This window comes from Marmota marmota, unplaced genomic scaffold, assembly GCF_001458135.2.
Source record: "Marmota marmota marmota unplaced genomic scaffold, marMar, whole genome shotgun sequence".
Taxonomy (NCBI): Eukaryota; Metazoa; Chordata; class Mammalia; order Rodentia; family Sciuridae; genus Marmota; species Marmota marmota.
Window position 1 is genome coordinate 2,624,090 of NW_025999983.1, and position 13,962 is coordinate 2,638,051.

The 13,962-nt window shown below is 52.0% G+C and overlaps 1 protein-coding gene across 2 annotated transcripts in view; it reads left to right on the plus strand.

The window, feature by feature from the left end:
* Nucleotides 1-2,509: 2,509 nt before the first annotated feature.
* LOC125617601 overlaps nt 2,510-13,962 on the plus strand; it is a 78,163-nt gene continuing 66,710 nt past the window's right edge. Inside the window, exons 1-2 of one of the 2 annotated variants that reach the window (XM_048805842.1) lie at nt 2,510-2,644; nt 9,504-10,626. The gene's annotated coding sequence lies outside the window, so the exon portion shown is untranslated. Of the gene's footprint in view, nt 2,645-5,516; nt 8,524-9,503; nt 10,627-13,962 lie in introns of those variants that run through there. The other variant, XM_048805840.1, reaches the window with a different exon arrangement.

The following is a 13,962-nucleotide window of genomic DNA, read 5'->3' on the forward strand; positions in this document are numbered from 1 at the left end:
CCCTTACTAGTTTTTCACACACATATCCAGTATAGTACTTTGAAGAAATGTGCAAACAAGGCCTCTGGCCTTGAGCTGGGCTTCACAGAGATGTCTACATTTTTAAGATAAGTTACAAATGGGCCCATGGTAACATCTGGCAGGGGAGGAAAGAAAGGGGAAAAGAGGCTCCCCCTTCTCAGGTGTTGTCCTTGAAGGGTTAACTTGCCCAGAACAGTGAGAGAAAAAGCTACTTTTATGTGAACTTCTGCAGACTGTGAACTGCTGAGCCCCTCCCCTTACATGCTGGGGATAAAACTCTGAAACTCCCTGAACTCGGGGTTCGGGGGATTGATTGATTACATCAAAAGCTGTGCCCTCTGAGCCTGGCTGCAGCCAAATAAAACTGTTTCCTGCCGTCTTGGGTGCCTGGCCTCCTCTGTCCTTACAACACTTTCCTGCTCTGCCAGCCCTTGATGAAAGCCAGTGGGGTGGGACTCAGTTGTACCTCGACTGTGTTGGGCTTGTGGAGGTGGATCACAGGCAGACCTGCCAGGCTGGGAGAGTCTTTAGGAAGTAGTCCACATCTGCTCGAACACTGGCCTAAACCCCAGGGATCAGTACACTCAAACTGTAAATGTAAGACATAGTTCTCAAACTTTCTGGCCTGAAGACTCCTTTACACTCTAACACAATATTGAGAGGAACAAGAGTCTTTGTCCATGTGGGTTTTATCTATTGACAGTGCATTAGAAATAAAAGATCCCAAGAGGCTGGTGACCCTTGACTATCTTCAGGCCACCACTTGGAGAACCATTGGTTTCCCAGGACACATCAGTTCCCCAGCCTTCCGTGGGCACTCGCTAGCTGCTGTCAACTACCAGGAAACACTTCCAAATACAGATTTCCCAGGCCCAGAGATTCTAATTTAGTATATCTGGGAAGGGTCTTGGGCAGGAGGGGCCTCAAGTTGTGGCCAGGCTTGGAAACCCCTTTATACTGCAAGAAATATAAGACGGGACTCAGAAAATATGACAGTTTCCCTACTTGTCCTATCATGAAAGATCCCATTGCCCTCTGGCAAGATCAGAGCCACTTCTTCTAGGTGGTTATACCCCTACTGTCAGCCAACTCTTCATTGCTGTGACCAAAACACCTGACTAGAACAACTTAGAGAGGAAAAAATTATTTGGGACTCATGGTTTCAGAAGCTCAGTCCACGGTGGCCGACCCCACGGCACTGGGCCTGAGGTGTGGCAGAACTTCTGGCGGAAGGGCCCAGCGGAGGAAAGCGACTCAGGACACAGCAGCCTAGAAAGGACCGGGAGGGGCGTCAGGGACAAAATATAAATCTCAAAGTCACACCCCCAGTGAGCTTCTTCCTTCAGCCGTGTCCCACCTGCCCACAGCTGGCATCCAGTAATTCATTCAAATGTTTAATCCACCAAATGGATTAATCCACTCTTAGGTTGCAGTTCTCATTGCCTCCGTCATTTCACCTCTGAACACTCCTGCTTTGTCAAAGGAGCTTTTAGGGGACACCTCATATTCAAACCGTAGCACCGTCCACGTGTCAGGGAGAGATGAGGCACTGACCACAGTAATGAAAAAGATCACGCTCCAGCCTCATGGCCACAGGCCCAGCATTGCCTGGAAGAGATGGTGCTGGCGTCTGGGTGGCCTTGCCGTGACCCCGAGTTCTCCTTCCCGGACCACGTTGTAGGACTGCCACAGTCAGCTCTGTGTTGTGATTCAGTGCTTCCCAGGTAGGGACTTAATAACGTACCTCACTCCACATCTGTGACCGTATTACAGAGGGGAGGGGCTGGCTCCAAGGACCAAGGACATGTGGACCCTGGTTAAGCGCCAACTGTATGTAGTTCAGTGTCTTGTGACTTAGGAACAAGCTAATGAATAATGCAGACTATTTTAATTGAAGCAGAACAGCCTGGGAGGAGCCCAGAATAATTTGGCTGTTCCTCTGGAACTTCTCATGCATTTCTCCTGGACGAGGAGCACAGGAGAGGCAAACTGACCAGACCAGCTCCCTGCAGGACTGAACGCCCTCGCTTGTTAAAAGGTCTGATTGATATCAGTTGCCAAGAGCAATGATTTTGGTTTGAGGAGGATTTCTTTTGAGTCGTTCTTCAGGACAGCCGTTGCTGTGTTTGCTCAGGCCACCATAACAGAGGGTCACAGACTGGGTGACCTGAAAGACATTTTTTTTTCATGGTTTTGGAGGCAGCAAGTCCAAGATAGAGGTGTGGGCCTGTCCCCTGGGCTTGCTTCTCACAGGACCTCTGGTGTCTCTTCCTCTTCTTAAAAGGATACAGTCCCCTCTGCTCAGAGTCTACCTGTGACCCAACCCAGACTTGATTACCTTGTCAAGGCACTGGCTCCGACAGAGCACACGGGGAATCACAGCTTCCACGTGTGGATTTTGATTGGGACACATTTGCCCATACCCGGTCCCTGACCCGATGCTCTGTAAGGCTGCAGATCCGACTCCAATGGCAGGACGTGAGCGTCCACTCCTTCCTGCTGCCTACTGTACTCACCCGGCACAAGCAACTTGAGAAGCATCAGATGTGAGAAGAACAGGCTTTACTGAAATCCGAATGGTCCTTAGTCCAGCCTTTTTGTTTCTCTGGACAAGAAGGCGGAGGTGACGTTTGTCCACTGGGGCAGAAACCTTCAAGCCAGGTCAGGTTGGTAACCCGGGATGCCCCGCCCCCCCTTATTTCTGCCTTCGTGTTTCACTTGAGCTGTGGTCTGGACTCTCTGTAGCATCTGCCCTGGGGCGGCTGTAGAGGGAAGGGCCGAGAGGAGGCCAGCCCGGGCTGTCCCCGCTGCTGCCGGCTCTGCCCAGCGCCTCACTCGGGTGTGTGCAGCTGGCCGCCCTCTGCTGTGTCTCCTCTCATCATCTTACCACCTTCTCCTCCTCCTCTTCTTGGCCCTTTCCTTTGCCCCTCAGGTCCTCTTCTCAGGTGGCCTCTGCTTGGGGAAAGTCCAGCTGCCCCTATGCCCAGAACTACGAGGAGGGAGGGCAGCCCGCCGTGGCGTGTGGGTGCTCTGGGGGTGCCCTCGCCCCCTTCCTTCTCCTCTGCACATTTGCACCTTCTCTCAGGACACCTGTGCAGGGACCCAGGCACACACCTGCTGCTGAAGCCAACCGGGGCAGCGTGCCCTCTGCTTGGAGTGGGGGGTGGTGTGCGGGGCTGTCTGAGAGCTGGTCCCCTGCACAATTCCTGCAGGCCGCGCCTTCCTGTCCTCCACAACCCCGGAGGCTCGGGCTGCTGTGCAAACTAACGGCTGCCCCGGGGCAGGGAGGACGAGGCTCTTGAGCCTCTCGGCAGTCTTGTCGGCAGCACAAGGTAAGGCGGGACCGAGGCACAGCGGAGCTGAGCTCCTTGCCAGGGCCACCCGCACACAGGCTCTTCATCATCATGCACAGGGCCCAGCTTCGTACCGTGGGGGAGCAGACTCACGTCAGAGGCCCTGCCAGGACCCACCTCAGCGAGGTCCAGACTGCCAAGGGCTCACGGAGCATGTGCATAGAGTTAGGCAGAGTGGCTCAGCAGAAGTCAGTTAAATAGGACACAACGACAGAGGTCAGAAAGGCCCAGAGTCGGTTATTTCAAAACATTAGATCGAGCAACCCTTGGTCACTGACATGGTGAGCACGCTGCCGTTAACATCCACCAAATGCGCTGCAGCGTCCACAGTGGCAGGATTTGCTGAATAACAGTAAGTGCTCAAGCGACACCACTTCCTTTTTTCTTTAATTTTGTTAATTTGTTCTTTTTAGATATACATGACAGTATTTTGACGTATTGTACGGTCGTGTATTCTTACATGAACTCAGGAGAGTGATGTCCATCCTCTCTACTGCCCTTCCATTCCCGTCCCCCACCTGGCCTTCCCCTTTGTCTGATTCAATGAGCTTCTGTTCTTCCTCACCCTTCCCTCACTGTGGGTTAGCGTCTGCACATCAGAGAGAACATTTGGCCTTTGGTTGGGGGCATGGGCTCATTTCATTTAGCATGATGGTCTCAGATCCTGACATCACCAGCGAATGTCAGGCCTCGCCATTTTCATCGATGGCAGTTCACTGAACACTTGTGGGTCACCTGGCATCATAAGCCAGGCAACCGCAGGCTCTTTTGGTATTGGGGATTGAACCCCGGGGCGCTTAAACACTGAGCCACACCCCTGGCCTTTTTATTTTTTGAGATAGGGTCTCACTAAGTTGCTTAGGGCCTCATAAATTGCGGAGGTTGCCTTTGAACTTACAATCCTACTGTCTCAGCTTCCCACGTCTCTAGGATTATACACGTGTGCCACCACAGCCAGGAATCATAGGCTCTTTTATTCCAATCTTAATTTCTAATATCTGAAACACGCAAGTCACACTGTTTTATATATGTATATATGTCATGTTACAGAAAGGCTAAGGAAGGGGTAAGGCAGCCACAGGGGTCCAGGAGGCTGCAGAGAGTAGATCCAAATGCAGAGAGTCACTGTAGGTGTCAGAGAAGACTAGGAACCAGCTGGGGCACAGAGCTGTCAAAGGACAGGGGCTGATTCTAGGCTGAGGTCCCCAAGATGGCAGTTTCAAAGTGTCAACATGGACTGTTAACTCTAAGTGTCAGCTTGGAGTGGGCCACACATGTTCATCACAGGTAGGAGAAATAATCCGCACTGTGCGGAAGCCTGAGGACAGAGATTCGGACCTTGTTCAATGTGGTGATCTTCCTGGCCAAGGCTGAAGACCATTGATCAGGTGAGGGGCCGAGGGCCACGGTGTCCAGACTTGGGGTGCTCCTACTTTTATGGGCTTCTAGTGAGGAGGTTGCTTCATTTGGGGCTCAGGTGTGTTTGCTGGTGTGTTCTATAAGCTCGTGGGCCTGGTTTTCCCAAAGGAGTTTGATAAGTCCCTGCGTCTATATGCTTCTGATTAATTCAACAAGTGCACAGGTGGTCGTTTTTATTGGCATGATTAATTTGATTTCAACTTGTGCCTTGTGGTTGTGCCTGGCATACAGTGGTTGTTTACTTGTACAAACAAGAATAAAGTCACTCAATATCTGCCCTTAAACTCAGAATAGAGTAGTTCTTGTCAAACTGCTGCTTTGCAAAATGGAGAATCAAAGGTTAGGAGCAGCCTGAGGACTGCTGTTCTGCACACCATGGAGTCACTAGAGCAGGCACAGCCTGAGAGCTGCTGTCCTACACACCATGGAGTCACTAGGGCAGGCACAGCCTGAGAGCTGCTATTTCACACACCATGGAGTCACCCAGGGCAGGCTCAGCCTGAGAGCTGCTGCTCTATGCACCATGGAGTGACTTGGAAGGACACAACCTGCTTGCCACACTGATCAAGATAAAAAAACAAAACTGGGTGCGGTGGTGCACAACTATTATCCCAGAGGTTCAGGAGGCTGAGACAGGAGGATCATGGTTTCAAAGCCAGCCTCAGCAAAAGCGAGGCCCTAAGCAACTCAGTGAGACCCTGTCTCTAAATAAAATACAAAACAGGGCTGGGGACATGGCTCAGTGGTTGAGTGCCCATGAGTTCAATCCCCAGAACCAAAAAAAAAAAAAAAAAAAAGAGAGAGAGAGAGATAAAAAAGAGAGAGAGAGAGATAAAAACTCAAAATTACAAATTATAAAGATAAGAATTAAAAGAAGGGACACAACTCTGGAATTTTTAAGGAGCATTTGGACAGCCTCATAGACGGGGGTCAAAGGCCTTCAGCCCATCTATGTGCTGCAACAGTGTTATCAGAGCAGGGGCTGACCAGTGTCTTTTTTCTGTGTTATTTTAGCAAAGCGTTCCTTCTGTGGTCAACATGTAAGTGGCCAAACATTGAAGGCAGCTGATGCACACGTGACTGAGGCTCTGGTCAGGCTGGAGGAAGGAGAATTTTGCCTTTATTTCCTTCCGCAAAGTAGTAGCTACTCACAGCTCCCTAGTTACATTGTCACAGGAGTGTCCTTTGCAGACAAAGTCCAGTTCACATGAGCATAGCATTTAGCTGTGGAGTGTGCCCTGCACCCTGGGTGTCCACTGCCTGCCCTCCCCTGCATAGGCTGGGACCACGCCCAGCCAGCACTGCACTCTGGGGACCCTCTCTGCTCTAGAGTCTGGTGTTGGAGGTCCACTTGCCCACCAACTCCTGTAATGTCATCCAGGGGACCTGCATTAATTTCTGAGTTCTCACCTTCACCATTGGTTTGGAGGTGACTCTTTGGCTGGGTTGGTGCACCAGGAGGGCAGTTCTGTGTGACCTGGGAGTGGCAGCAGCCAGTCTGTGCCAACCCACAGTCACAGCCTCCCTCTCTGAGGCTCCCTGCTCTGCCCTGCACTGCGCACCCAAAGGACTGTCCCGAGATGTGCACTGAGGACAGCGTCTCCCCAAGTCCACTCTTGATGCCCTTCCTGCACATCCTGGCCACTCTGTCCCTGCACAGCAGAGCGGCCAGCAGTGCTCCAGCTTCATGGCTGTTCAGGGATTGCAGAAAAAAGAGCAGCTTTATTAAATTATCTCCCAAGGGAGGGGTGGGCTGGGGCAACTTGGTTATGAACGTGAAATCCTCATTCCAGGGACTTGCTTACAAGACGCATGGGGGAAACTGACTGGCAAGATGAGAAGGAAGAGATGCCGAGGGATTGGGCAGCTTGAGAAGGAGCCGGGGACCCAGGTGTCCTGCTCATGATGAGGCAGGCTGGCTGCTGGGGACCCAGGCCCAGCCCTTGCCCAACGAGCAGCCTCTCAGCCACCTCCCCACTGGGCTCCTTTCCAGGTGTGGAGGCCTGTGCCAGGCACATGGTGGGACGGCCTTCTCTGTCATGGGTCACCATCGTGTCTCATCCTTTGGCACAGGACGGGATACGAGTCTGGCTCGACTAGAACGCTGGGCGTCAGGGGCACAATTGAGCCTAAGAGTTGGGAAACAAGGGCCCCAGTCTGAGTCCTCTCATCAGGGTGTCAGAGAGCACACATGTGCCTGAGGCAGGGACAATGGCTTCACTCACCCGGCCAGCACAGCACAGCAGGACTCCTGTGCCATTCCCGGGTCTGCGGAATGGCAGACCTGTCACCATGGTCCCCTGTCACCACGGTTCCCTGTGGAGTGGAGCAGCCAGCTGAGGGGAGCTCCTGGATGCTTCACGCTTACCATGAACTGCCACGCCCACCCCCAGGGGGCTCCAGGGGCAGCCAGGCCACCAGGGAAGCCATATGCCATTCCTGGGCTTCCGCCCTCACCAGGGCACTGGAAAAATGGGCTCAGCACCTTTCACGGGGAGGGAGCTCATGTGGCTCCTGAGAAAGGATGGGCGGATGGCCAGGGGGAGATTTGTCACCATCACAGCCAGGGGTTGCCACATGTCCTTCTTAGGTCACTCTTCTGTTGTTCTAGAGCCATCCAGAGATGGGGTTAGGCAGACTATGTGGAGCTGAGTGGGAGGGCAGGTTTGGGATTTGTGGGGAACTGACTGAGAGTGGTCGGTGGGTGCTTGTGAACACAGAGGCTGTCTGGAGGGCTGGTGCTGCCTGGTTCCTCAGTTCTCTGTCACCATGGTCCCCTGTCACCACAGTTCCCTGGCCAGCCATCAAGATAGCAGACCAAATCCGTAAAATCACATTATCGTCCACCACGCTTTGGACCCTGTCACTGGAGGGCACCACATGCCCCTGGGTGGCTTGCCACTTGCTGGTGCCCCCAGGCACTTGGACTTTGTCCTGTGGCCTGGGTGTGTTGATGTGTCCACAGTTGCTCTTTCCTTCTAAGACCAGCATTTCAGGTTCTTGGCTGTCCTGCTCTGCAGCCGTTTCTCTGGCCATAACAGAAGCCACGAGCTCCCCACAGGGTCAGTCCTTCCCCGAGGCTGAGTGCTGTCCCACACTGAGGGACTCAGCACTCAGCTTCTGACCCTGCCAAATCGCTCAGCAAATCCAGAGGTAGCCTGTGCTGGTCGCTGGGTGTTAGTGGCAAGTTATCCATCCTGGGTGGCAGACAGTCCCAGGAAGTGGTGGACTGGGGCAGCCAGGAGACACCAACATGTCCCTCCTGAAGCTTAAACAGGACTCCTTCATATTTGCCCTTGATGTGATCACAGGGTGGACTGCGCACCTGCTCTGGGTGCTGCCTTGCTGTGTCTACCTCTTGCCATGTCAGAGGACCTGGAGATGGTCTCACATGGGCCACCAGCTGTGTCCTCTGTTAGTCCATTTTCTGTTCCTACACGCAGAATCCTGCAAAGAAGCCAAGTTATAAACTAACAGTTTTTTTTGGCTGGAAAGTCCAAGGTCAAGGGCCAGCATCTGGGGAGGGTCATGGTGCATCATGCTGTGGTGGACAGCAGAAGAATCCACGAGAGACAGAGCAAGCAGGGCCAATGGACTGGGGCTACCCGTTCCCTTGAGGACTCCTGTCATCCACCTGAGGACCCTCAGAGCCCCATACTTGTACAGTGGCAGAGGTCAACACGAGTCCCAGGGGACACTCAACCACAGCGCCTGCCTGCCAAATACACAGGTATCTGACAGAGGCAAAGACAAACTGTGGCCAGGCCCCACAGCCAGGCCCCGTGGGGTGGGGCTGTTTCCAGTTAAAGCTTTCTTTTTGTTGGTGGGGTGGTGGGTAGGACTGTGGATTGAACTCAGGGGCACTTGACCACGGAGCCTCATCCAATTATGGATTTTGTATTTTATTTAGACACAGGGTCTCACTGAATTAGTTAGCCCCTTGCTTTTCCTGAGGCTGGCTTTGAACTCAGGATCCTCCTGCCTCAGCCTCCCGAGCTGCTGGGATTATAGGAGTGCCTCCGTGCTCCTGGCTAGAGTCTTCTTTAGTGAATTTTTAAGATTTTCCAATTGTTTGTACTCATTGTGACTGACGATAGCAGATGTGCAAAGACAGAGTTGGGTGTTCCCCAACCCCCTCCCAGGGCTTCCTTCCTAAAGTGGCCACAGTCAGCCTAAGGGGGTTCTACCAACCTTCCCCACAAACGTTAGACTGTTATTCTGGCTTTGGTGACACCTCACTATGCATTTGCAATTAAAAAAGCCGAAGGCAAATTAATCTCATTTTCTTTGAGTTCAGTTTGAAAGATACTTATCTATATTTAAAGAAAGACTTGCCTGTTTACTCAGCAAAATCTCCTCACAGCTACCCCTGTTGATCAACAGGGCTCCTCGAGCCTGCCACACGCATGGTGACCTGGGCAGATGTTGTGGGCCACAAGGGCCTGTGCTGGGAAGCATATGTGTCCAGTGGCAGGAGGGTGGCCATGCTGGGCAAAGGGAAGACCCTGCAGTGTCCACACCTGGTTGTGGGGCGACTTGCTCAGGAGACTCCAAATCCACAACAACTGCAAATCCTGGCCTTCCCAGGGGCATTCTGGTTCACTAAGATTCTTCCCTCCCATCAGTTCTAATTTATTTTGGAAAATTCATGGTTTGGCCGTAGGCAGCTGAGAGGGCATCACCCGATCTTCTTGTCCTCTCCTCTGGCAGGTGCAAGGGTCATCTTTCTGTGCTCTCCGGAAGCGGCCTCTCAGGTCATCCTGAATCAGCAAGGGACCCTCAGTGCACAGCAAATCCAGAGTGGGAGATGGTTGGCTTTATTCAGAATTCTCCATGCTTCATGGTCAAATGATAATTTCTCACAGTGACAAAACCCCTAAAGGAATGAATCCAGGGCAAGATACCAACCTGCTGCCCTCAAGACACACCTGAGCTCTCCAGCCCAACGTCCAATCCAGCCAGCCTGGGGCCGGGGGGGGGGCTGGGTGCAGGCAGTTCCGGCTCCCTGACACCCACGTTCCGGCTCCCTGACACCCACGTTCCGAAAGCTCCTGCAGAGGTCTTGGGAAAGGTGCTGTATGTACATCCAATGACCAACTGCAAAACCGATTCACCTGGTTTCTCTGTTCTCAAAAATTTAATATCATTAAAAGTTTATAATCAAGTACAAATTTTATTTTATAATTTGTGACAAATGGAAATACTAGATCCCTAGGGACATTGAAGGAAACCCTCATGGCTACACAACAGTGAAGTGAAAGATCAGGTGGGCTCTGCTCTTGACACTGGCCTGTATCACTGCCCAGGCACCGCAATGTCTGAGAATGCCTCTTGAACGCTGAGTGGACCCATGTGTTCTGTACTGACCAATTCGCCTCATGTAATTCACGGATCGGGAAGGATGGCTACAGTGCCCGTCAACAGGGGCTCACATTCTACTTTCTTGGCACCTGGAGAAATCCACAGGCAGGCAAGATGCAGAGTGAAGGCCTCTGATGACTCCAGAGGGAAACAAGTGACCGGTGGTCACCGTGGTTTCCCCTACAGTCCCAACTGTCCCTCTCAGCTGTTAGAACTTTAACTGGTTGGGATTCTCCATGGCCACTGGACTGCAGTCTCGGGTTTACCCTTGGAAAGCTCGCCTTGGTCGCCACTGCATGTCGTTTATATCCATCTTTACCTAAAGAATTAAGTAGCCAAATGAGACTGTGATCTAACAAAGACCTCACAAAGATCTAACAGAACGCGCAGCAGCAAGAAAGTGATCTCCAAGTCTCCTCCGCCGGAGCACCCACAGCATCAAACCAGCCAACAAGCTGAGGTCCTCGTGCTAGTAGGTTCTTGACCTAAGAGCCAGGGGCCCTGGAAAGGATGGGGGATTTTCACATTTTGGGGGGTGCCATATCCTGTGGGTAATTAACACTAGGATCACATCCCATGGCTTTTGGCAGGTGTAATCTTCAGCTTTGTTTGTGACTTGAAGCGTCTACTCTCTGCAGAGCGTGATAGCACAGTGCAGTTGGCAGAGCTACACACTAACACACACACGGGGCTTAGACCCATCATTAATTGAAGACAATGATGGAGTTGGAAATGTAGCTCAGTGGTAGGGCCCTTGCCTGGTGGGCAGGAGGGCCTGGGGTCCACCTCCAGTACTGCCAGAATAAATAATACATGAACACAAGTGACCTGAAGCCCTGCTCTTCACTGTCTGCAAAAGCATTTAAACAGCAAAGCAGAATGCATTTTTTAGGATTCTTTGGTTTTGGTTGAAGTGGATCAGGATGTGCCACTGGAAACACGCCACCTGGGCGCGAGAGCTATTTTGAGCTGATGAAGGTATTTGCCTGCCACCCCTCATCTGCCTGAAAGCAGAGAGCCCTAGAATTCACGAATTAAATTCCTCCCTCTGGGGCACCTGAGCCTGCTCTCTTCAGAGAAAAGCTGTGCCGCCCCAGACAGACTTTGGGACAAGAGGGCCCAGCTCCCAACCCTTCTCCTAAAGGCCCATCGATTTCCCCCAAGAGTCGGCTCTGCAGAGCCCCATCCCTGCCCCTCCCTGGGCCTCATGGATGCCTGCTCCCGGTGGCTGGTTCCTGAGCACCAGTCTGCTTTTCTCTTGTTCTTCTGTCTGCTGCTGGTTTAATTCAGAGGTGCCCCCACCCACTCACCCCCTCATTACTAACCCAAGAGGATAGAGGAAGAGTTTTTCTCCCCCTGTTAACAGCGGAAGCCCAGCCTGCTTCCACCCATGAGGGAAGCTGGAGTCGGCCGCGGGACGGAGGTGGAATGGGAGCCAGGGTTGGAGCCGCCGCCGGGAACCAGGCACAGGGCCGGCCTCTGCCCTGCCCTGCCCTCACTCCCTCAGGTTGCAGATTTTGGGGAGGGGGCCGCTGTGGTTTGACAGCCCTCTCAGAACAGTACAGGGAAATGAGGGCTCCTGGCTAGAGGACAGGTGCGTGTTGCCTGCCAGGTCCCTCACTAGCATGGAGACCTACTGCATGCTGGGCACCGTGTGCAGCAGCTGTCCTCACCCAGTCGCCGGGTCTAGTCGCGAGGCAGGCCCTGGCCTGAGAGCTTGGGGTGCACCGTGGAACACAGCAGCCCCACAGGCCTCATATTTCAGACATGGAGAGGATGTGGGAGGCTCTGTGGTGCACAGGTGATTTGTGCAATTGAGGAAAAAAAGCAGATGAAGGTAGATCAAGGGCATGCAGGCAGCAGCAGGCTGCCATATTGAATCAGGAGGTGGATCTGAGCAAAGCCTTTAGCAAGGTTGGGTCGGGCCACGTACTAGGGACGCTCTGCCTTGGCCAGCAGACCGACCTGCCAACAGCAGGACTGAGCTGCAACAAAGTCCAAGGAGCTACTCAGGAGAGAGTGGGCGGAGCATATGGGACCTGGGAAGCAGGACAGGGTCCCTTGTCCAGGTCTGTGTGTCCAAGTGGCATCTACACAGAGGGGTTTTTGTGCTCTCAGCCAGCATGCCCTCTGCAGCAGCTGCCAGAGGCCCGGGCAAGGCCCCTAAACCTGGGCCATCCCCTCTCTCTGCCAAGGGAGACATGGTAACCAACTGTGCAACTGGTTTGTCTAGTCTATTGCTACATTGTCTCAGTAGTGGCTTGAGGAAATTTGAAACATCTTTAAACAGGCAATTAAGTATAGAAAGAGACACTCTGTAGCTTGATGCTGGTCACCTCTGTCTTTATCCTCCTCCAGAGAGACCGAGGTGTTCACCAAGCTGCTGGGCACAGCCACTGGTAGGGCAAGGCCACCTTTCACACATGCCTCTGGATCCTAACCAGAGGAGGATTATTCTTTTTTTTTTTTTTTAATTTTTTATTGTGGGTTGTTCAAAACATTACAAATTTCTTGACATATCATATTCCACACTTTGATTCAAGTGGGTTATGAACTCCCACCTTCACCCCATACACAGATGGCAGAATCACATCCGTTACACATCCATTGATTTACATATTGCCATCCTAGTGTCTGTTGTGCTCCGCTGCCTTTCCCATCCTCCCCCCTCCCCCCTCCCCACCCCTCCCCTCCCCTCCCCTCCTCTCTCTCTACCCCCTCCACAGTATAACCCGGAGGGTCTCCTTCCATTTCCATGCAATTTCCCTTCTCTCTCCCTTTCCCTCCCACCTCTCATCCCTGTTAAATGTTAATCTTCTTCTCCTGCTCTTCTTCCCTACTCTGATCTTAGTTACTCTCCTTCTTGCTAAGTGTGAGTACCCTGCCCTTGGTTACTGGGTAACAGTATTCAGAGTATTTTCGTGACCTTTGTCTCATTGTTCTACTAAGGAAAACACCATGGTGAGAAAGCCAGTCTGGCTCCCCAGGGCGGAGGCGCTGGGCAAGGGAACAATGCAAAGGAAAAGAAGAGTTGCTCAGAGAAGGAGTCCTGGGGTCTGCACTGGGGAGGGAGCCATGAGCTCAAGGCACTTGTCTCCTCCAGATCAGGGGACCCTCCGCTCCGGGGATAGTTGATTTAATAATTTCTCTAAACAAACCTTTAGCTTGCACTCCCTTTTTGGTGGGCATTGTAAATACCTATGGCACAGGGATGCCTGCCCCACGACTACCTGATGTCTGTGCACCTTAGGGACATTGGATTCTTCTTGGAACAGCGTCTGGAGAGTCTTCCAAGAGCACAAACATGCTGGACTATTTCTGTTGACTTCCTCTGGGAAGGTTTCATGGGTGCGCCCTCTGACACGGTACCTGGGAACCCTTTCCCCTGCACCCCAGGACACTGGGCTCAGGGATTTTTAAAGTATTGATTTCATGGGCTGCAGCAGTAAGAATACAGCTTGTTGGATTTCTTTGAGGATTAGAGAAATTGACCTTTTTCTTTATTTTCACGAGGTGATTGTCTTTGTCTGTTCCATGATAAATTGCTCACCATGGCTGCTCTGAAACATTTTCTGTTCAGTAAATGAAAACTGACAATGACAATAATGACAAACATGTAAAAAGTATTTAGTGCCTAGAGTAGAGTAGATGGAGGGAACAGGGGAGGGAGAAGGAGGGAATCAGGAAGCCCTGGAGAATGAAATGGAAAAGATTAAATTTCATGCAGGTATGATTACATCAAAACAAACTCAACTATTATGTGTGTGTGTGTATATGTATATATATATATATATACATACATATACTT